Consider the following 22,779-nt stretch of genomic DNA (forward strand, 5'->3'; position numbering starts at 1 on the left):
TTTGAGTACTTATCTTTTAAAACTCATATTGCTTAATCTATTTATGTGGGACCCATGGAAATATTTTATTGTTTGACGATTTAACGAACTCCATTATTTTTAACCTTTGAGTAAATTAAAGTTCAATATCTTTAACCATAGATAATTGGTTTTTCCTAATGTGTCGGAAATGTTGTAGGGAAAACCCAACAACCTCCCATTCTTTACTTATTTACTTCAAATAATGGGGACCCTTTCCATAAATTTATGGCTAAATCACCTTTTAATATTTTCTTTGGTTAAGTGTCCTACAATTTTGTCATTTTTTTCATTTTCGTTGGATTTCTATTATGATTGTTTCATTGAGTTCAAATTTTCACTAGCTTTCCATCGGTACTCATTTAATCGCATTTGGTTACACAGTTTGCAAATGGTGCTGATCCAAAATTCGATAATTTTTACTACATGGGTTAAAAATGTACAAGATGTATAATATTTTAATTTTTGTAATTAAATTAGTAATTCATTGTAAATATTAATCCTTAGTTAATTTTTACTAATTTTTTTCATTTTCACTGACAGTCCTACAAAACCGCCCAGCAAATTGTAGAACAATTAAAATAAGGTGCTTTTGGGATCTCAATAATTTATTCCAATTATTTTTTTAAAGAACTTACGAGACCCGAAATATCAAAATTGCAAAGTGGTTGTAGTTCATTTTGTAAGATTTTTAATTACCAAAGCGAATCTCACTTCACCTCACCTCCTCCTTTACCTTTTGCAAAAAATCTCGATCGAGGAAGTCTCGATGAAAAAATCCCGATAAAAATATCTCTGATATTTTTTTCCTATATTTAAAAAACCGCAGATATAAAATTCTCAATATCAAAATATCAAATATCGTTATTTTCATTCGGTGCACATTTAAAAACTTGCGATATCAATTCGCCTCCGATATTCGATTTTATACACCTCATTTCAATCCTCCTCCATTATTTCATTTGAATCGAAAATCATGTGAGGATTTGTGATATGAGACGATTACATTGGTTTGTTTGTTTTTTAAATTATATTAATTATATTAAAATTATAGTATTATATTATATTTTAATTTTAATTTTAATATAATATAATTATAATTATAATTCATTTTATTTTTTAATTAAAATTTATATTAATGGTATATAACTAATTTAATTTGTAATTAATTACAATTAAATTAATACTAATTGAGAAGTAATTGTAATTGTAATTGAGAATTAGATTTTAATTACAGTTTCCTAATTTTCGCTGAGGCAACAAATTTTCTAGAATTCTCGTAATTTTGACACTTCAACTTTAGAAGTTATTAAGTTGAGTTTTATTTGGCCAAATGAGGCCCATGACGGCTCGTTGAATAGATAAAATCATGGAGAATATTTTTGAAGTAGTTGCATAACGAGATTTGATAATTTAATGTGTACAAAATTTAGCAGCAAATCAAGCTCCTAATTTTTAAACAAAATTAAATTTATTTATTTATTTATTTTTTTTTTGCATTTTCATTTGCTCATAACCTCTGATGAATACAGATCCATTCTACTATGTTCTCCTTGACTAATTAAATCTTTACAAGGATCAATGAAAACTCAGATGTCCTTTTATTTATTTATTTATTTAAGTTTTGATTGGAGATATTTTGTGTTCCACATTTGTATTTTGATTTTAATTTGTATTTTAATTGGTTTTGGCAGGAAAACAGTTGAAGAGACGAGGAAAAAAAGATTTCAAACAATGGAATTTCTCTAGCAATAGAAGAAAAGGAATTTGGAGCAATGAAAATTGTTGGAGCATAAGTACTCTTCAACAACTCTCCTATTTGGAATTCATTTTTGTAAATTATAAATAGTGGTTTGTAAAATGTGCAAAGGGCTTCTCTTTTAAGCAATTTTGTAATTCTTAAAACACTATTGTAATAGGGATTTCAGGCTGTAGGTAGAGAACATCAACCTTAGATCTGAGAATTATTGGGATTTTTCTTTTTCCTTTCTAAACAGTGTATGAGAGGCAGAGCTTGCACTATTGCAGCTCTTGCTTTTAGCAGCAAAATTTATGGTTTGGAGAAGATTGTAGGAGATCAGATTCAAAAAACGGAACATGAGAACATGTTCATATTTATTTGTATTAGAAATACTACTATTTTTAATATGAAATTAATTTTCTATGACAAAATTATGTTAATTGGATTTATATTATGCACTATTGTAGATATGAATTCATGTCTTACAAATTAGCTCTTTAATATGTTTGTTTCATAGATCTGTCGTTAATTTCCTCTTATGCTTAAACCACATTTTTGAGTAACTGTTTACCGAGAAATTTGTCATCTAATTCTAATTTGATTTCCATTAGCGTTATGAAAACTACTTCCTAATGTTATTGGTTCATCATTCATTCTTAATAAATCTCTAAAGACAAACTTTGCAACTGGCCTCGAGCTTTGCAACCCTACGTGCACTCACGGGCTGGTTGGCCGCGTTAGGGTTGTGCCCCTTCTGCCATGGATGAGCTAGGCTCATCCCAGGCTCCTCCCATCTGCCTTCCATCCTCCCCTAAGGCTGAAGATGTCGCGTTCAAGACTCTTCTGGCTTTGATGCCAGCCAAGAAAAAACCGACTGCTTCGAAGTTTGTTAAAAAGCTGGAAAATATACCGGAGGTCTCCCTTCCTCTAGAGGGGCCGATCAAGGTAGCTTTATCACTGGCGAAGAGGTCCCTGGTAGGACAGTTCACTGGCCTTTGGCCTTCTCCCAAAGCCACGGAAGCCTGGATCTGCAGGAATTGGAGACCGTTAATCAAGCAAAGTGTCACCTCGTATTTTCTAGGGCAAGGCTATTTTCTGTTCGAGTTTATTTCAAAAGAAGACAAGGATCTAATCTTCAGGAATGGACCCTATTTTATGGGCCCTCAAGGTCTCTATTTGAACAGATGGACTCCCGATTTTGATCCAGTTGAAGATGTTCCGTCGGCAGTTCCAGTGTGGGTAAGACTTCTGAATCTTCTTTTACATTGCTAGAGCTGGGATTCCCTCCAGCATATAGGCAACGCGTTGGGAAAATTTATAGATCGTGCAAGTACTAAGGATCAATATGACTGTGCTAGGATCTTTGTCGAAGTGGATCTAGAAGTGGGGCTGCCGAAGGCTATAAAGATAATGGTAGGAAGTTGGACTCATGTGCAAAAACTGGACTACGAACAAATTCCTTTCAAGTGCCACAAGTGTCAGGAATACAGACACTTTGCCAAGAACAGTACCAAAAATGAAGAGGCGGCACAAGGAAAGGAAGAGGGATGGAAGCAAGTCAAAAGACCAAGGGCTAACCCTAAACCCTCTTGGAGCTTCAAAGGGAAAAGGGCATCAACCTTCTTCTAGTGGCCAAGGACAACGTCCAAAGGCACAAGAGAATGCGTTCGGCCCCCTTTCCTCAGCCTCAATTGAAGTGCAAGAAACCGAACAGCAGCAGAAGGAGGTAAATGAGCAAGAGATCCTCCAAAACTCCAGGCAAGGCGAGAGTTCAGGAGTAAGCCCTAAGGGAAAGGCCACAAAGATGGAAGAGGAAGAGCAAGATTCAAAAGAATCCGAGGAGGAAGGAGAAATAGGTGACTCCCAAACATTGTCCTGCAGATCGACAAGAGGAAGGAAGTCTGACCATGAAAAAAGAGAGCGAGAAACATATAAAGACAAGCTCCAAGGCAGTTAGCCAACGTTGGAGAAGCTTCTAGCAAAAACTCCAAAGATTACAAGAAGTCATGGACAGGGCCCCAAAGGGGCCATCCAATCTCAAAAAGGTAAATAATGTACATTGTCTCCTAGAATTGCAGGGGGTTGGGGAGCAAGAAAAAAGAGTAAGCAATGTGAAGTTTGATTAGGATAGAAACCCCAAATATCCTACTGATCCAGGAGACTAAGTTGGAGGAGAAGAGCTTCCTCCAAGAAAGTAGGAATCTTTGGAGAAAAAGTGGAGGGCAAGCTGTCTCAGCCCGAGGAGCATCGGGAGGGCTGGGAGCTCTCTGGAATGAAGCCAAGTTGGAATTGGTTAATGGAAAGCAGAATACTCACTGGTAGCTTATGCAATTCATAAGTCGAGAAACAAGGAAGACCTTTAGTCTCTTTAATGTTTATGTGTCGGTAAATGCAGGAGAAAAAAAGCAATGTTGGGACTCAATCAAACTCATGGCTGAGGAAGAAACTCTGGGAAATATTATCATTGCAGGAGATCTGAATATAACTTTAAGCTCTTCCGAGAAGAGAGGTGGCAGCATAGTAAGGGATCCAGTGAGGGAATGGGTAGAGGACATCATGCAAGATTTGGATCTCCTCGACATCAAGCCCTTGAAAGGTAAGTATACTTGGTCAAATAAAAGAATCGGCCCTGGCCATATTGCTACGTGATTAGATAGATTCCTTGTTTAAAGTTCATATCTCCTCCTTGGTTTAGAAGCTAGGATGCTCATTCTGCCATGCAACATTTCGGATCATAAACCCATAAGGTTGGAGCTCTCAGCACACAGAAATTTTGGGCCCATTCCTTTTTGATTCAGTCCTTTATGGATTGGGCATCCAGACTTTATGGATAAGGTTAAAGAAAGGTGGAATCGGCTCGTTAGAGGGTCTCCTTTCTTTGTTTGGGAAGAAAAACTAAGAAGAGTAAAGGTTGTTCTGAAGAGCTGCGCTAAAACTCTTCCTAATCTGACTGATGAAAAAAGATGGCCTATGCCTCCCTCAAGAAGCACCAAATGCAAATGGAAGAGGAGAACCCCTCGGAGGAATCTATAGCCATAGAAGGAAATCTGCAGCAAAAATTCCACAAAACTTGCTTGCAAGAGGAAGAATATTGGAGACAGAAATCCCATAGTCTATGGTTGAAAGCAGGAGACACGAATACCTCCTTCTTCCACAAGCAAGCCCAAGCTAGAAGGTCCTTCAACACAATATCTAAAATAAAAGAAGATCTGGTTACCCACAAGGATTTCACAAGTATCAAAGGGGTTGCCTTCTCCCACTTTGAGAAACTCTATAGTGAAGTCAAGTTAATGAGTCAGGACGCAATGTTCTTGGATGTTATCCCCTCCAATATCTCTTCAAATATGAATCATCAGCTGGAAGCTAAAGTTACCATAAAATAAATAAAGGCTGCGCTTTATGAAATGGAGCCGGACAAAGCCCTGGGTCCGGATGGCTTCACAGCTAGATTCATCCAAGTCTGTTAGCAAATAATGAAGAAGGACCTGCATAGAATGGTTTCAAAATCTCAAAATTGCCAGAAAATTGGAGGCAACATGAATTATGCCTTTCTTGCCCTCATCCCAAAGGAGAAGGGAGCCAACACTTTTAACAGGTTTCGTCCGATTTTGCTATGCAACATTGGTTACAAGCGCATAAAAAAGGTGATTGCCAACAGAATGAAGGTCCTCTTGCCCTCCATTATACCCAAAAATCAAGGGGGGTTCGTTTAGGGTAGGCAGATCGTGGACAACATAATCCTCGTGCAAGAGGCTATTCATTCTAGCTTGCAACGGAAAGAAAAAGGTATGGTGGTCAAGCTGGACCTGGCAAATGCGTTTGATCGAGTTCGTCACAATTTCCTCCTTGATGTGATGCACAAGTTTCGGTTTAGTTAGGAGTTTATTAGATGGGTCCGGGCTTGCATATCTGAGCCCTGGATTGCCCCTCTGGTGAATGGAAGAGCAACTGAGTTCTTTAAAGCCTCTAGAGGGCTGCGCCAGGACTACCCTCTTTCTCCTCTTCTTTTTGTTTTGCAAGCTTCAATTCTGAGTTTTTATTTAGAAAAGTGTCAGGTGGATCAAGAGATTATGGGTCTTAGGATTGCTAGAGGTGTCAAGGATATTAATCATGCATTGTTCGCTGATGATTCTCTTCTGCTGGGTGTTGCCTCCGTACACTCTGCCTCCAAATTCAAGAAAGTGTTGGACGACTTATGCGGTACTTCGGGCAGTAAACTAAATGAAGGAAAATGCCATTTCTATGGCTGGAATATCTCCAACAGTGATCTCTCCTCAATATCCAGATGTTTGGGCTTCGTTGGCTCTGCTACTTGGAACTCTTTCATCTATTTGGGCCTTCCTATTTTCCAAAGGAGACACTCTAGCAAAGATTGGCTCCTAATGGTTGAGAAATTCAAGAATAAAATTCAATCTTGAGGCTTCTCGTGGCTGAATCTTGCTGGAAAGACAATGCTTATTAAGTCTGTTCTGACTAGCCTGCCTATTTTCCAATTCTCAGCCATGTTGGCTCCCACCAGCATCCTCAAGAAGATGGAGGAGTGGATTTGAAGTTTCTTTTGGAAGGGCGGCAAGCATAATGACAGGAAGATCCCCCTTGTCAGTTGGGATAAAGTTGCTAAGCCTCTGCTAGAAGGATGTTTGAACTTCAAGGACTTGAGGACACAAAATATCGCTATGGGGGCTAAGATTCTGTGGAGACAAATAGCCCCGAAACCGGGCTGGGCTCAAAAGTTGCTATGGAAGAAATATTTCAAGGGTTAGAGGTTATGAAGCTTGGATGACCTCACCCCCACTATTAAAGGTTCTCAAATTCACAAGCTTTGCATGCAGACCTTACCTCTAATACAAAAGCATTCCTTTTGGATCTTGGGTAATGGAAAGCTTATTAATATCTAGACTGATAAAATTATGAATGAAGAACCTTTAGGTGGTGTCCAAAAGCTTGCTGAGCTTCGGAGCTGGACGTTGAACAACGACATCAAAAATTTGTGGGATATCTCTAGTTGGAAGGATAATGCGTGGGCAGGCTGGAAGAAACCTCAAATGCCAATTGCTTTAGATCAGGCGTGGTCATTCCTGCTGACTAAGCTGAAAGGAATGAGCCTGATTAACATCAGAAAACAAGATAAGAGAGGTTGGGGCTCTCAAACTGGTTCTTATACAGTTGCACAAGGCTACGCACAACTCAAAAAAATTCCCCATGTTCCTTGCTGCCCTGCAACTTGGAGAGGAATTTGGAGGCAAAAGTGTGTGCCAAAAATTGATTTCTTCAAATGGCTAGTGCACCATAACAACATTTTAACAGAGGGCGGGCTTAAGAAGAAAGGCTTCCTGGGCCCTTCTAGATGTGCCCTTTGCCTAGAAAATGAGGAAAATGCCTCTCATCGATTGATAGAATGCAGGTTCGCAAAAAGTATTTGGGCAGAAGCGATTTCCCCATGGGGATCCACTGTTAGTCTGCCCAATTCGATTACTAGTTTCTTTGTCGATTGGGCTCACCTCTATCCCAGAAAGTTCCCCAAAAATAATTGGTTCAAGGTAGCCTGGCTGGCCTATCCGAAATTCATCTTCTGGCACATTTGGATTGAGCACAATCACAAAATTTTTCAAGAGAAAGCGCAGAAGGGTAACCTTGTTTTGTCAAAAGCCAACGGCCTGCTCAAGGAATTTCTTGGTGAGAAATTTGAGAAGCTGGAGAATAAAAATTTAAGTCCTCAAGAACTGGCGTGGGGGAGCAAGCTTGGCCTCCAGTATTCTGATGATGAGAGACAGTACAAAATTATGAAAGACTGGCAGATCAGGCTTGCTGAGGGCGAATTCTGCATGTGGCTCCATAAGCGTGCTAGTTCCTCCTTGTTTTTTGATGGGGCTGCCAAAGGCAATCCGGGAATTGCTGGGGTTGGAGGTGTCATTAGGAATGCGGATGGCAGCATAGAGAACAGGTATGCCTGGGGTTTGGGTCATAGTACCAACATGCAAGCAGAGGCCATGGCCTTGTTGCAGGGCCTAAAGCATTTGCAGGATCTTGGTATTGAGAAAGCCATTATTCTTGGTGACTCCCAATCCTTGATTCAAATTCTCGTGGATAACACATCCCCTCGGGACATTCGGCTAGCAAGAGTGGTTGCCAGAATAAGGAAGCTAGTTGGCTCCTTTCTTCAGGTGAAATTTTTCCACATTCTTCGGCAGAATAATAAGGAAGCGAATGCGGAAGCTAACAAAGTTGTCCTCCTTCCTGTTGGAATTCGGATAAGAGACAGGGTTGAAGATTGGGATCTAATCCCTTGATTCTGTTTCTCACGTTTTATTGTCTTTTACTTCAGAAGTTTGTCTGTATTCACAAGCATGGGGAAATTCGGGAAATTGACTCGTCTAACGGAGTTAAGAAGATCTAGAACATTAGGGATACGGTGTTAGTTTATCTATATGTTGAGGACAGCCGGTTCTTGGGCTTTTTGAATGTAACCGGCCAACAGGCTTTGACTTTCTTTTAATACAAAGTATAACCATTTTCGTTAAAAATAAAATAAAATAAATCAATGTGTTTGGTAAATTATAATATCAGTTAATTAAACTACATTAGCCAAATATTCTTCATAAACCAGGCGTGTTGAAATCTCAATCATTTAATTTCTTTTCTCTCGGTTGGGTTAGATCTATATCTTCCTAATTGAGATAGGCTTAGGATTTTTTCCTTTTTTCTTGCATTTAGATTTAATTCTACATTCCTAGAAGTCCTCTTATCAAAGAGGCAAAATTTAGTTATGGTTTGGATAAGCCCCATATTAGCGTAGTGATCACTTTCTTGCATGATCAGCAAGAGGGTTGATATCATACCTCTTCTCTATTGGTAAGTGAAATTCATACTTTAAGATAGTAGAGATAGACAGGAGGTAACTGAACCTAGTTTAACCAGTTGGAACCACCATTCCAAACGAAAAAGGAGCTGCTCTAAGGTTCCTCACCACGCACTTGCCCCTCCTCGTTAGAGGACCTCAGAAGAAATGCCACCTACGGTGGGGGAAGAACCTATAGACAACATCAAACTTGCAAAGGGAATACACTACAGAGGAAGGTGGAATAGGATTGATAACCTGTCGTGTCCATAAATTCCAATGAAAGCGCTCAAATGCTTGATGAACAACAAGATTTGGCCACACCAACCCCCCTTACCCCCTCTTATATGTTTTGGGAGGCGGTGGGGTGGTAGGTTCGCCCCCCAACCTCCTACCGACATATGTTAGTCACCTCGATGAGGGAATGAGTCTTCCAACTTTTGCAATAATTTCCCAACATTTTTTTGCTCACCTACACATTGTCTTGATGGTGAGGATTAGGTCTGTGAGTTTATTCTTCCCATCCCTCGCTCACTAGTTCAATTATTGATGCAATTTCCCTCAAGCATTGGTTGCCATGACTTTGGGGCCATGCTATCCACATAATCAATTGTTTCAACTTAACATAAATGCAAATTTGCTCTATGTTGACTTGCATTACATTACTGTTCACCTTAAAAATAATTATAACAGTTGAGATGGGTTCTCATCACAAAATTTGATGTGTGACCAACCATTATGAATTCCAAGATGCCATGATGCCATGCCTTTTTCCTCATATTGTCATTTTTTTTCTCTTTTTAATCATTCCAGACTAAAAAATGCCATTGGACCTTTTAATTAGTGAACTACTGAAATAAGTTTATTCTGGTTGTTATAAAATATAACATGCAACCAGTCATTGCAAAGTCATTGATTTTGACACACATTTACGTTATCCTTTAACTTTGAAATGACTATGTGCTAACTCTGTCAACATTTTGCATGATGTCTCGTTACTCTTAATGATTGCAACATGGATGATACCTCAATTGATCTTAACATATCTAATGGTTAAAAACATGTTTTTTATTCTAAAAAGTTATGGGTTTGAATCTAAAATGAGATACAGTATGTATATCTTTATAAACTAAATAATCAAAATCATTACATGAAAAAAATTTCTTATCTTACACACAAGCAAAAATTTATACATCAATTTAATATTTAACTAAACTATAACTTAAAATTATATTATTATTATTACTACAATTAACTTGAAAACATAATTATATCACCGAGTGTGGTAACATCACATCTTTGATGACCATATCACACCATCTTATATTTATAAGTGAAACACTTTTAATTGTCTATAATGAAAATGAGATAATTATTGTTAAGAAATGTGTTAAGGAGACACAACACTAAGGTAAACATAATATTATATTCCACTTAGTGTAGGAAATAAATCATTACAATGGAAAAGCTAGATAGAGATGGAAAAGCTAAATTATGTTAATAGAACATAATTTTATTACCTTATCCACTGTCATACCCAAATTAAGATGATGGGGTTGAAATTTATCACAAATGGTTTGGTAGCTGAAAGTTTTTTTTGGAGTGAAATGAAAAGTTGCCTTAATATTTACAATATTTAAATACACAAAAAAAACTATAATGGATCTTGACTCAATAGTTATAATTTTTAATTGTGAAAAACACCCAATCATATTTATAAGAAGAAGATAACCATTTTCACCCTTTCTAGACTTAAAATGTAATGCATTTGATTTTCGCTTATCATTCTTTTCCTTTAGCGCGGAACACTAACATGCTAAACAATTACAATGACATTTCTGGTAGGTAGTTAGTTTAGCGCAATTTAATGAGTCTTACGCTTATTTAATATATGGATCATTATTTTGGCTTATGTTTTTGGGAAAAAAAAATGCTTATTTAATATGTGGATCATTATTTTGGATTATGTTTTTGGAAAAAAAAATATTTTAACTTATGGAAAAGTTAGATTTTAGGTTTTTGTGATTTATAATATTATTATGATTAATTATTTCAGTATTATTATTATTAAAATTAATTATATCAGCATTATTATTATTTGGCTAAATGAAAATGTTTTAAAGATTATTTTTAAGATAAAGGTGACAAAACCATAAATCATAATAAATATATATCAAAGATGCATCAAAATACAAAATTAGCTAAATTGGCTATTAAAAATTTAGTTTTTTAATTAATGTATTTTTAATTTTTAATTTCAATTAAAATAATAAATATTTAATTATTTATTGAAATTATTATATATACATTAATTATTATAACAACCTTATTTATTAATAATACTAAATTATTATATATAACCAATTACCATGAAATATGACTTTTTTTGTTTTTTATTAAACAAAAACAACATATCAGTGATATCGATTATATTTTTATTTTTATTAATTTATTTATCTATTTATTTTTATTCATTATTTTAATTTTTAATTTATTATTTTTATTTCTTCTCATTATTCTCTTATTTATTTATATTTATATTTTTTAAGTTATTTATATATATTTATATATCCACATTATTTTCTATATTTCTTTTCTATTCTTTATTCATAATTTTATATTATTTTAAAAAAAAATTATTATTATTAAAATTAACCAATTAATTTCTTAGTTTCTTATTTATCAATTTTGACTTGGCCTTTTATTATTTTATGATTTTTTCATTAATTTTGATTAATTTATTTTTAGTTGATTTTTCCATTTTTCTAAATTTGTTTTTTGTTAAATTTTTGATATGCTTTATTCATTTAATTGGTTTTATCTTTATTATCCTTTAATTGGTTAGTTCTTATTTTCATATTTTAGTTTGTTTTTTATAATGAAAAAAATATTAATACATTAAATAAATAGATAAATAAATAATATAATAGGAATAACAATAATAATTCTTTCCAAAATAATTTTCCTTATAAATAAATATTCTTGGTCAAAAGTCACTGTTGTAATTTAGCCATTAGAATTAAGCTTCTTTGCATCGCACTCTCCTTATTTAATCTAATGTCGTGATTTGATTCTCCGTGTCGTCCTGAAGATGAACCACACTAGATGGTTCGAAATGCGTCGACCAAACATTCCTCATGTGATTTCTACTGAAAGTGTTTCTAAATAATATCTATTATCATTATTTTGCCCTCTTCACTCTCAAATTTGTGAGTTATTATCCAATATATTCAACTCCCTCTCTTTGCTCTCAAATTTTTAATCAAACTTACAAACTTCTATGAAGAGAATGTGGGTTTTCAATAAAATTGACTCAGTAGCTTAATTTTATATACAAATATTTCTCATTAAATATTTTTAATTTTATACTAATACTATTTAATTGTGAAAATTGGTAATTTGTTAAAATGATTTGTGTGAGATTAATATTAAATTAACTTGTTATCGCCATAACTTAGGAGTATATCTAATAATTTGCAAGATAGATATATTAGGGCTGACGCATTTTCATGCAAACCAAAATGTACCTTTCTAGAGGCGTCTACCCTTCTAACCTTATCACAATAGTTAGAATATTATCGAGGATTTAAACCTAGTTGGGGAGAATGCAAGCAAATCATCATAATCCCTATTAACTTCATATTTTTTAATAGGCTAGGAATTGAGAAAAGTGTCGATCAACATTAGCTCGACAATACCAAGGAACTTCTTTACTACCTTAGAGAGTTGAGTTTGTTGACGAGATTAGAATTGATATATAAGGAGGAATTTGTTGGACATTGGGTTTAGCACTCCCTGTGTGTTTCACGACATGAATTAACTACCCTTAGTGGATCTTAACTCTTGTGACTGTAATGAAGACAAATGGATGCAGGTTTTGGTATAATGACAATCCTGAGTAAAACATTTGGTATCATAATCGTTTTGGCTTCAAGGGGACACCTTTGTGGCTAAGGGATTTGTCTTAGGCTTGTGGTAGACCTTGTTATAATGGGAGATTCATTGAAGTGATTGTTGTGATGAAAAGGAAATGGCATGCAATTCAAAGTTAGAGATTCATAAATTAAAAAGACTAAGTTTTGAGTTGCAGAAGCTCAAAATGGAAGATTTGTTGGTGGGTAGAGATCAATGGATTGTTGTGGATCCAGGTTAAGCACCAATAGGGATGTCAACAAAAGATTGGACTAAGCTGGATCGAAAGGCAAAGAGCATGATACGATTGTGTCTCTTAGATGTGATATTGTTGAATGTTTAAGGGGAAGATACAACAAAGGATTTGTGGGACAACTTAGGGGCTTTGTATTAGTTTGAGTACCTTGTGAACAAATTGTTCCTGCCGAAGAAGCTATATAACCTAAGGATGAATGATGGGGACTTAGTGACAGAGCATCTCAACGACTTCAATATTGTGGTAAATCAACTGTTATTTGTTGATATTATTATTTCAGATGAAGATAAGTGCATCGATTTGTTATGTTCTCTGCCAGACTCATGGTATAGTCTCGTTGTTGCCATAGGTAGTAATGCAACTACTTTAAAGTTAGATGAAATAGTCTCATTCTTATTGTCAAGGAGATCACTTAGACTAAAAAACATGGAAATTTGTAATAGAGATGCCTTGTTTGTAAGAAGATGCTCCCATAGTAGAAATAAAAATAAGTCATTGATTGGGATATCTAAATCTAGAGGAAGATCTAAGTCTCCGAGAAAGTTCGTAAAGATATGTCGGATATGTGGAAAGGAATAGCATTACAAGAAATATTGTAGACCTAAATTTCTTGAGAAAGGAAAGGGATTTGAAGATGATCCTTTTGCAAAAGCAAAAACCTCCTTAAATGAAGGAGGGGATGTGTACTTGGGTTCTTCAAGTACACATATGGATCACAAGGCATGATTGATCGCCTCAAGCACATCCTTTCATATGAATCCTCATAGGGGGGGGTTTTGCAGGTATGAAAGATTCAATGGTGGTGATGTCTTCTTAAGAGATGACTTGACGACCAGAATCATAGGATAAGGAAAAGTGAAGTTGAAGATTATGGGTGGAAGGATTAGAACACTCCTTGGTGTTTTGCACATCCTAGGATTAGCTGGAAATTTGATTTCTATAAGCAAGATGAGCAATATAGGTGTAAAAACAATATTTGAAAAGGATTCATGTAGGACGATTCGAGGAGCAATCGTATTATTGAGATAAGTTTCGATTGGAACTCTGTATAAATTGTTGGGAAGCACTGTTAATGGTGGGTTGTAAATGCCTCCGGTAAAATTTAAAGTAATAAAGTTATTAAAGGTAAAAATAAGACCAAGGTCATGGGACACGTATTCCAAGATGAACGCTGGGAAAAACATCCTAGTGGATGTTCACTTTGGTTTATTCGTGGCTAAGGAAATTGGCAAAGGCATAAAGGAATTATTGCCATTTTATTTATGAAAATAATGGAGAATAGGAAAAAAGGAAGGTAAAACGTCACGGGTTTCATGTTAAGAAGAAATTGAAGGAAAATAGAGGCAAAAAGAAGAAATTAGAGGCCTCAATGATAAAAAGGCTTTTGAGGATCAATTCACAACTTTTTGTCAGCTTTTTGTCAGTTTAGTTTTGGAATTAGTCTTAGAGAGGAGAAGATCACCAAGAGGAGAAGGAAAGCAAGCAAGTAAAGGAAGGACAAGGAAAGCAAAGGGAAGCAAGGATCAAGCAAGGAAGGTTGGATCAAGCAGCTTCAATGGGAATACTTGCAGGTAACAGGTTGCATGTATGATTTCCTAATTGGTTTTGGAATGCATGGTATATGCATGTGTGTATTTGGTTCATTTGTTGTCATTGGCATGGGTTTTGTCGGGTTTTGACAGTGGTTTTAGCCTTGCCTTGCCATTTCCGGATAGCCATGGTGTGATGGGATTCATTCTTGGTTGAGCTTTGGATTGTCGAAAGGTTTTGGATCTGGGTGAGGTGGTCTCAAGAAAATCCCAAGGGTTGGGGGTGGAGATGGTTTTCTCCGGGAAGTCCTCAATAGGTGGGTGGAGACAGGAAAATTCCTCAAGGGATGGTGAATGAATTCTAAGGCATACAAGCTCGGTTTGGTCTTGTGATATCGAGACAGGTTTAGGTGAGATCACAGTCGTGTGATGTAATAACCATGGTGAAAATTCCATGTAATAAAAGTTAATAAAGGCAAAAAATAAGACCACGGTTAAAGGACACGTATTCCAAGCTGAATGTTGGGCAAAAATATCCTAGTGGGTATCACTGGATGTGTTTATAGCTAAAGGAAATTGGCAAAGGCAAAGCATAAAAAGGAAAAAAAGGCATTTTGGCACATTTATTTATGAAAATAAAGGAAATTAGGAGAAAAGTAAGTTGAAAGGTCATAGGTTGCATGTGGGGAGAATAAATGAAGGAAAATAATGGAAAATGAAGAAAATAGAGGCCTAATTGATCAAAAGGCTTATGAGGATTAGTTTGTAACCTTTTGTCAGTTCAACTTTGGAGCCCTCTCATTATTCTCTCTCTCTCTCTCTCGCTATTGGTCACTTAGAGTTTTCTTAGAGCACTCTAGTCTTGGAGCACGGAAGGAAAAGCAAGCAAAGGGAAAGGAAGGAAAGCAAGGATCAAGCAAGGAAGAGCAAGATCGAGAAACTTCAGCATAAATACTTGCAGGTAACATATTGCATGTGTTATTTCCTAGCTAGTTTTGACTTGCATCACGTTGCACGTTGGTGCATTGTTCTCTTGTTGTCAGTGGCATGGTTTTGTCTGGTTATGATAGTGGTTTTTAGCCTAGCCTTGCCTTTTTTGGATGCCATGGTGTGTTGGGATGTTTATCTCGGTTTTCAACTTTGGATTTGCCAGATGGATCTCGGAATCCAGGGCGAAGGTGGTCTCGACGTTCATTCCCAAAGGCCTAGGAATCCCTTGACTGGTTTTGGCAGGATACACGATAAATCTTGAGGGAGGAGTCTCGATTTAAGGCCTAGTGATCCAGCTTTAGATTGGGGTAAATTTTGAGAGACTGGTCTTAGTTTAGGGCCTAGTGGTCCGAGATTAGATTGCGGTAAATCCTAAGAGACGAGGAGACGAAAAATTCCTCAAGGATAGTGATGGATTCCGGATGGAATTCCAAGTTCCGTTCGGTTTTTTTATCAAAGCATTGGTTTTGGTTCGATCATGGTTTGGTGAGGGTGGAGGTGGTTTAACCTCTGGATTCCATTGGTTGTTTTGGATTGGTTTATCCATGAGATCCCACATTCATGCTTAGAATATGGCACAAGGGTGACTAGCTGAAAGAAATAATTGGTTCAGCCATGTCTATGGTCGTGTGGTACGTGGAAATCCCGAACCTTGTCGAATTTCCCTTTAATTAATGAAAGCTAAGTTCTCTTGCTTTTCTACCCGATTATATATGGATTTAATGGTTGTTATATCTTTGTTATTTCCATGGTTTTATGTTGGGTATAAGCATGGTTAATTGACTGGTTCATGTCATGGTTACTTCATGTATTTATTTGTAAAGGTTAAAATGATGGTTGCAATACCTAATTGATGTCATAACAGTTCAAGGGAAAATGTGGTGATCCTTCTTGTCATGTGTCATAAGAGAATTCAGTCATTCATGTTATGTCTTATATCCTAGACCTGTAGATTCCATTGATGCCAAGTGTTTGACAGAATGTCAGTCCCAATTGGGGATGGTCAGGCCTAATCCTGAAGTTGATTTTTGATTTATTAGTCTTATCATAATGGCTTTCATGGATTCTGGAAGTTACAGCAAGTTTTGGGCATTGCCCAGAATTTTAGGCTAGAAAAGTGCCTTAAATTCCGTAGACATTGGCACAGGCCTGCTGGGAAAAGTCCCTTGATGCCAGCATGTAGGCATGTGGGAGCATCTAGAGGTCCCTAGACATTGGCATGCCCACAGCATGAGAGCGTCCAAAGGTCAATAGGTCTAAAAAGTCAATGGGACCTAGGGGAAGGATGCCTGAGTGGTTGGGATGTCTCCTGAGGGTGTTGTTGCTAATGTAGAAGGTATGGTTGATGTGTTTCCATCGATTCCATTTCCTTAAGGTCACTAATGAGGTTGAATCATATCATAGTAGCCTCTCGTCGCATGTTTACCCCAGTTGGCCGATTACTTGGGTAGATGTGGGAGGATGGTGGTTACATGTGAGGGTGGAGGTGGTTTAACCTTTTGATTCCCTTCGTTGTTTATGGATTGGTTTATCCCATGAGATCCCACATTCATGTTTGGAATATGGAACAGGGGTGATTAGCTGAAATAAATATTTGGTTCAGCCCAATCTATGGTCGGGTGGTACATGGAAGTCCCTGACATGGTTTGCTTTTGCATATGGTTAATAAGAGTTAAGTTCCTCTTGCCTTTATGAGCAAATGTACTTGTTATTATGTGACTTTAATTGATCTGAATTGGATCCATAGAATACTGTCAAAGAACCATGACTGTATCAGGTCGAACAAATCTCTAAAGAATTCCAGAATAAAGATCAAAAACACCATGAACCAGTGGCAATCGCATCCAACGTGGAACGATGAGGACCTTGGTCAAAGCGCGCTGACTGAGGCCCATGGAGACTGCGCGGGAGGCCGAATTAGCCCCTGGGAGCCTTGGATCGAGAAACGGAGGTAGGCGCTAATCGCACATCGATGGGCGAACAGGGCCAAAACGGAAAAGCCCGAGCACTCGATCGCCGGGGGGAACCGGAGAACCGTGGGTGGAAAAGGGAAAATCGCTAAACGTACAAGGTGAGACCCGCGCTCTAGAAAACCGGTGGTTTTGATCGGGGGCGCCCTTAAATGGTAAGAGGTTTTGGATGAAAGCGGAGCGATTCCACACAACGATCAACCTGTGGCAGACGGAGGTGAGAGAAAACCGTTGTTGATCGCGCGCTATCGGTCGAGCAAGTCAACTGTGCGAAACGTGCGTATGGCGTCGGATATGGAGGGCCCAAATTGGACGGCTGGGATCGCGCTCGAGGGAAGAAGCGAAATCGACAGGGAATTAAGCCGCATTTTAAAGGGATTTGAAATCCGTTTGACCGCCACGGTGGAGGAAGAATGCATCCACGACGTAACTGAAGAAACGGATCAACGAAGCATGCTGGCGTTGTTTAGAGGAAGATAAGTGGCAACTCCTTGAGCGCTGATGATGACGCTGAACAAGGAACTCCAAGCACAACTGCAAAAGGTGAATCGACAGAGGCGGAAGAGGAACCGAACAGACATAGGGATCGAATGGCTAAAGCCATGAACATAGGTAGTTGAATCAGGGGAGTCGAGTTAGACACAGAGAGAGACAGAAGTTGAAAGACGAAGTGGAACAGTGAACCTTGGGAGGAGGACTGAACACAGAGAATAGTAAAGCAGAGCAGAGGAGATAGAGGGCCGAGCTCATCAACAACAGCATCGAGCACCATAGAGCTTGAAGATTCAAGCCATCCCATAGAGGATCTGTCTAGGCTGAGCACCACATTTGGGCTCTTGCCATTGTGGACTAGAAGGTCACAGAGCTGGTAGGAGGAAGAAGTGTCTGTGTACTCCAGTGGCTTGGGAAATCCAAGGACCACCCTGCCAAGCAAAACCTACTTCAGGTGAACTCACATTGAGTCCCTGTATTGTAAATTCTCTGCCCAAAGGCACAATAAAACGAGGCCACCACCGAAAGCTGGACTGGAGACGTAGCCTTGAAGCATAGGGTGAACTCCTTATTAAAATTGCTTGTGTCTTTGTGTTTGCTTACTGTATTTCTCTGCTATCTTTCCATTTTATTGTCTATGTATTGGCAATCTGATCGATCCGTTGCTTCAATAACACAGAACACACACTAGCACATGAGTCTGTAATACCTTAGTCTAATAAATCTTTAACTGATGTCACTCATAGGGTGAATATTAGATCAAGTGGTATCAGAGCACTAGGCTGTAAGGTTAGACAAGCTGTGTTGGTTTAGCTTTGAATGCTCACAAGATCAAAGCTCAAATTAGGAGAAGGAGAGTTGGTGGAAACTAATCCTGAAATTGGGAGAGTCTATTCTCGAAAGACTATGTCAGAAGAAGGTTCTGTAGGGCCAGCACTCAATTCATAGAGAGTTTTCTAGCTATAAAGTCTATGGTAGAAGAAATGTACAGAGACTTTAGAAAGCAAAAGGTGGAATATGCATCGGACTCTAAACAAGATAAAGAAGAAAATGAGTCTCACTTCCATGACAACTCCAAAGGAAAGGGGAAAGATGAAAGCCTTCTCACACCTCTTAATAGCCCTGTGCATAATAAGAAAGCATCTTTGATTAAGTTAGATGTTAAATTTGATTTGCCTGTATATGATGGAGAGCTAAATGCTGAAAAGTTGGACAATTGGATTAGACAAATTGATGTGTATTGCAGGGTACAAAACATAAACTCAGACAAGAGTAAGATTCAGCTGGCAAGCCTACGCCTAGGAGGCACTGCCTTGGTTTGGTGGGAATGCAGAACCCAAGCTGATATGAAAAGACATGGTAAGACCATCTATGTCTGGAGTGACTTTGTTTCTGCAATCAAAAAGTAGTTCTATCCATTGGCCTACATGCAACAGGCCATGATGAGTTGGAAAACTCTTCGGCAGTTGAAAGGGCAAAGTGTGCAAGGGTATACTCAAGAGTTTATAAAGAGAGCATTGATATTGGGTATCTCATTAGACTCTTTTGAAGTACATTGGTGGTCTACACAGCTACATGAGGCATACCATCCTCATGTTTAATCCCATTAGTATAGATGAGGTATCTGTACAAGCTACTCATCTAGAAGCTAGAGAAAATAATGGAAATCCAGAAGTTGGGGGACCATCGCAACCCACTGTAAGCAAGAGCAAGGAGAAAAGAAAACAGAAGTGGAAGGCTAACACTGCACAGAAAGCTAAAGCTTCATGCACTCATTGTAAAAAGGAGGGGCATGTTGATGAGCATTGTTGGATTCTGCATCCAGAGCTGAGACCTAAGAAGTCTGAGGGAAAGAAGAAGAAGAAAACTGCAGCTATTCAGAAAGATTTGGGGTCAGACTCGGGAGATGAAACAACTATAGCAGCAACAGGTATAAAAGGTAAGAATTCTGAAGCATCTACTAGTAATTCTGCTCAATCTGTTATTGATGAAGAAAATGAGAGAAAAAGACATGAGTTTTCCATATTCAAGTTATTTCCAAGAATCAAAAGATTGATACTTTGTTTGATAGTGGCTCACAAGTAAATTTAATTTCTGAAGCAATTGTAAAGAAATTGGGATTAGCTACTACACCTCACAAGAAACCATACCCATTAGGATGGTGGAATGATAAAGCACAACTACAAGTGACTAAGCAGTGCAAACTCAAGTTTTCTTTTGGGTCAGCATTTGTAGATGAGGATGAGTTAGACATAATTCCTTTGGATATATGTGGAATTGTTTTAAGAAGTCCTTACTTGTATGATAGAAAGGCTATTTTCTATAGAGCTGAGAACAAGTATCTACTTGTCAAAGATGGAATCGAATACTTTGTAAAAGCTCATAAGCTCAAGAATAATTACACTCTCATAAACTCAGGACAGATGAAAAGAATGATTAATTCATGCAAACAATTCTTACTCATGGTTGTAAAGGAAAAGAAACCTGATAAAACCAATGTATTTGAGGGCTGTAATGCTGAACAACAAGTTGATATAGAAAAGGTTGTTTCAGAGTATGATGTCTTGTTTCAAGAACCTAAAGGTCTGCCACCCAAAAAGGGAATAGTACATGATATTATTTTGCAGCAAGATGTTCCATTGCCTAACATTGGGATGTACAAGCTGTCTGCTTGAGAGAATGCTGAAATCAAGAAGCAGGTGGAGGAGTTGCTCGAGAAGGGCTTCATCAGGCCTAACACATCACCATGTGGGTCGCCAATCATTTTGGTGAGAAAGAAAGATGGCTCTTGGAGAATGTGCATATATTACCAAGCACTGAAAAAGATAACAATCAAGAATCGCTATCCCCTTCCTCGCATAGATGATCCTTTAGATCAATTAAAGGAAGCTATTTATTTCACCAAGCTGGATTGGAACAGTGGATACCATCAGGTCAGAGTTGCAGAGCAAGATGCATGGAAGACTGCTTTCAAAACAAAGCGGGGATTGTATGAATGGTTGGTTATACCTTTTGGCTTGACCAATGCTCCTGCTACTTTCATGAGATTAATGAATGATGTACTCAGACCTTTTCTTGATGATTTTGTTATTGTGTATCTGGATGACATTCTGATTTTTAGTAAAATGTGGGAAGAACATTTAAAGCATGTTAAGCAGACATTAGATGTTTTGAAAAGAGAAAAACTTTATGTTAAACTCTCAAAATGTGAATTTGGCAAAACATCTCTAAACTACTTGGGTCATATAGTAGGGGGAGGTGAATTGAAAATATATCCCTCCAAAGTGGCAGTCGTTGTGAACTGGACTAAACCTAGGTCTGCTACAGAAGTGAGAAGCTTCTTAGGAGCGGCACAATATTGGAGGAAGTTTATTTCTAACTTCTCCTCGATTGCAGCTCCCTTACATCCTTTAACAGGATTGAATAAGGTGTTTCAATGGGGAGGCAAACATCAGAAAGCCTTCAACACCTTGAAAGAAAAAAATAGTACAACACCTGTACTAGCACTGCCTAATTTACAAAGACCATTTGAGATCCAAACTGATGCCAGTGACTATGCCATGGGAGCAGTGTTGACACAGCACAACAAACCCATATGTTATCATCCTGAGACTTTTAATCCTGCAGTAGTTAACTATCCTACATATGATAAAGAATTGTATGCATTAGTTCAGAGTGTGAAAAAGTGGAAACATTACTTAATGGGAAAAGAGACAGTAATACATACTGATCATCAACCACTTCAATATCTACACTCCCAAACTAAGTTGAAGTAATCAAGACATTACAAGTGGATGGGTTTTCTACAACAGTTTCACTTAGTCATCAGATATAAAAAGGGCATACATAACAAGGTTGTAGACATGTTATCTAGAGCTATTATAAATGCATCTACCATACTTAAGCATAATTATGTGCTACATGAAAGCTACATAGAACAATATGCTTAGGATATGAACTTCAAATATGTATATGCAACTTTGAGTCAAGGCAAAAGAGTAGAAGAATTGGACTATCATATAAAGGAACGACTCTTATACCATTGTGGGAAACTCTGCATTCCACAAACCGAGAGGATAAAGATAATTACGGAAGCACACACTTCTCTGATATCAGGTCACTTTGGGGTAAGTAAAATAGTTGCACAACTGCAAAGATTCTGCTATTGGCCGAAAATGAATGAGACAGTTTCTAGGTATGTAAGAGGGTGTGCCATGTGTGCTAAAAGCAAGCCCAGCAATAGAAAACTAGGCTTGTACACTCCATTTCCAGTTCCTTCTCACCCTTGGGAAAGTGTTTCCATGGATTTTGTTGGAGGACTGCCTAAATCTAGGAAAGGTCATGATTATCTATATGTTGTTGTGGATAGGTTCAACAAAATGTGTATTTTGATACCTTGTAGTAAACAGATCACAGCTGAACAGACTGCAAAATTGTTCTTTGAACATGTATGGGTTCATTTTGGATTACCCACTTCCATTGTATCTGATCGAGACACCCGATTTGTGGGGAAGTTTTGGTCTAGTTTGTGGGAACTGATGGACACCAAGTTGAAGAAAAGCACAACTTTTCATCCACAAACAGATGGTCAAACAGAAGTAGTAAACAAGACAGTGATCCAGTTACTGAGAGGATATTGCAGTAAACATCCTATGCTTTGGGATGAACACTTGTGTTATGTGCAACATGCTTACAACAGAGCCAAACACTCTTCTACACAGAGATATACTTTTGAGACCTGTTTTGGTTTCATACCAAGGTCTCCTTTGGATTTTGTCTTTGGTAAAGACACCATGGTTGAAGGACACAGTGATGTGGACAAGGCAATTAGGTTCATTGAAAAGATCCAGGAGATCCACCAGGCAGTATAGGAACAACTGGAAAGGAGCCAGGCCAAGTACAAGGCTAGGCATGATAAGCATCGAATGGAGCATAGTTTTCAAGTTGGAGACCAATTCTGGCTGTATATCAGCAAGGACAAGATGCAAGGTGAAGGTAAAAAGCTAAAGCCTATCAGGTATGGACCCTTTAGG

This window comes from Pinus tabuliformis, chromosome 2_1, assembly GCF_031772625.1.
Source record: "Pinus tabuliformis cultivar Carrire ecotype Pingquan chromosome 2_1, CPIR1, whole genome shotgun sequence".
NCBI lineage: Eukaryota > Viridiplantae > Streptophyta > Pinopsida > Pinales > Pinaceae > Pinus > Pinus tabuliformis.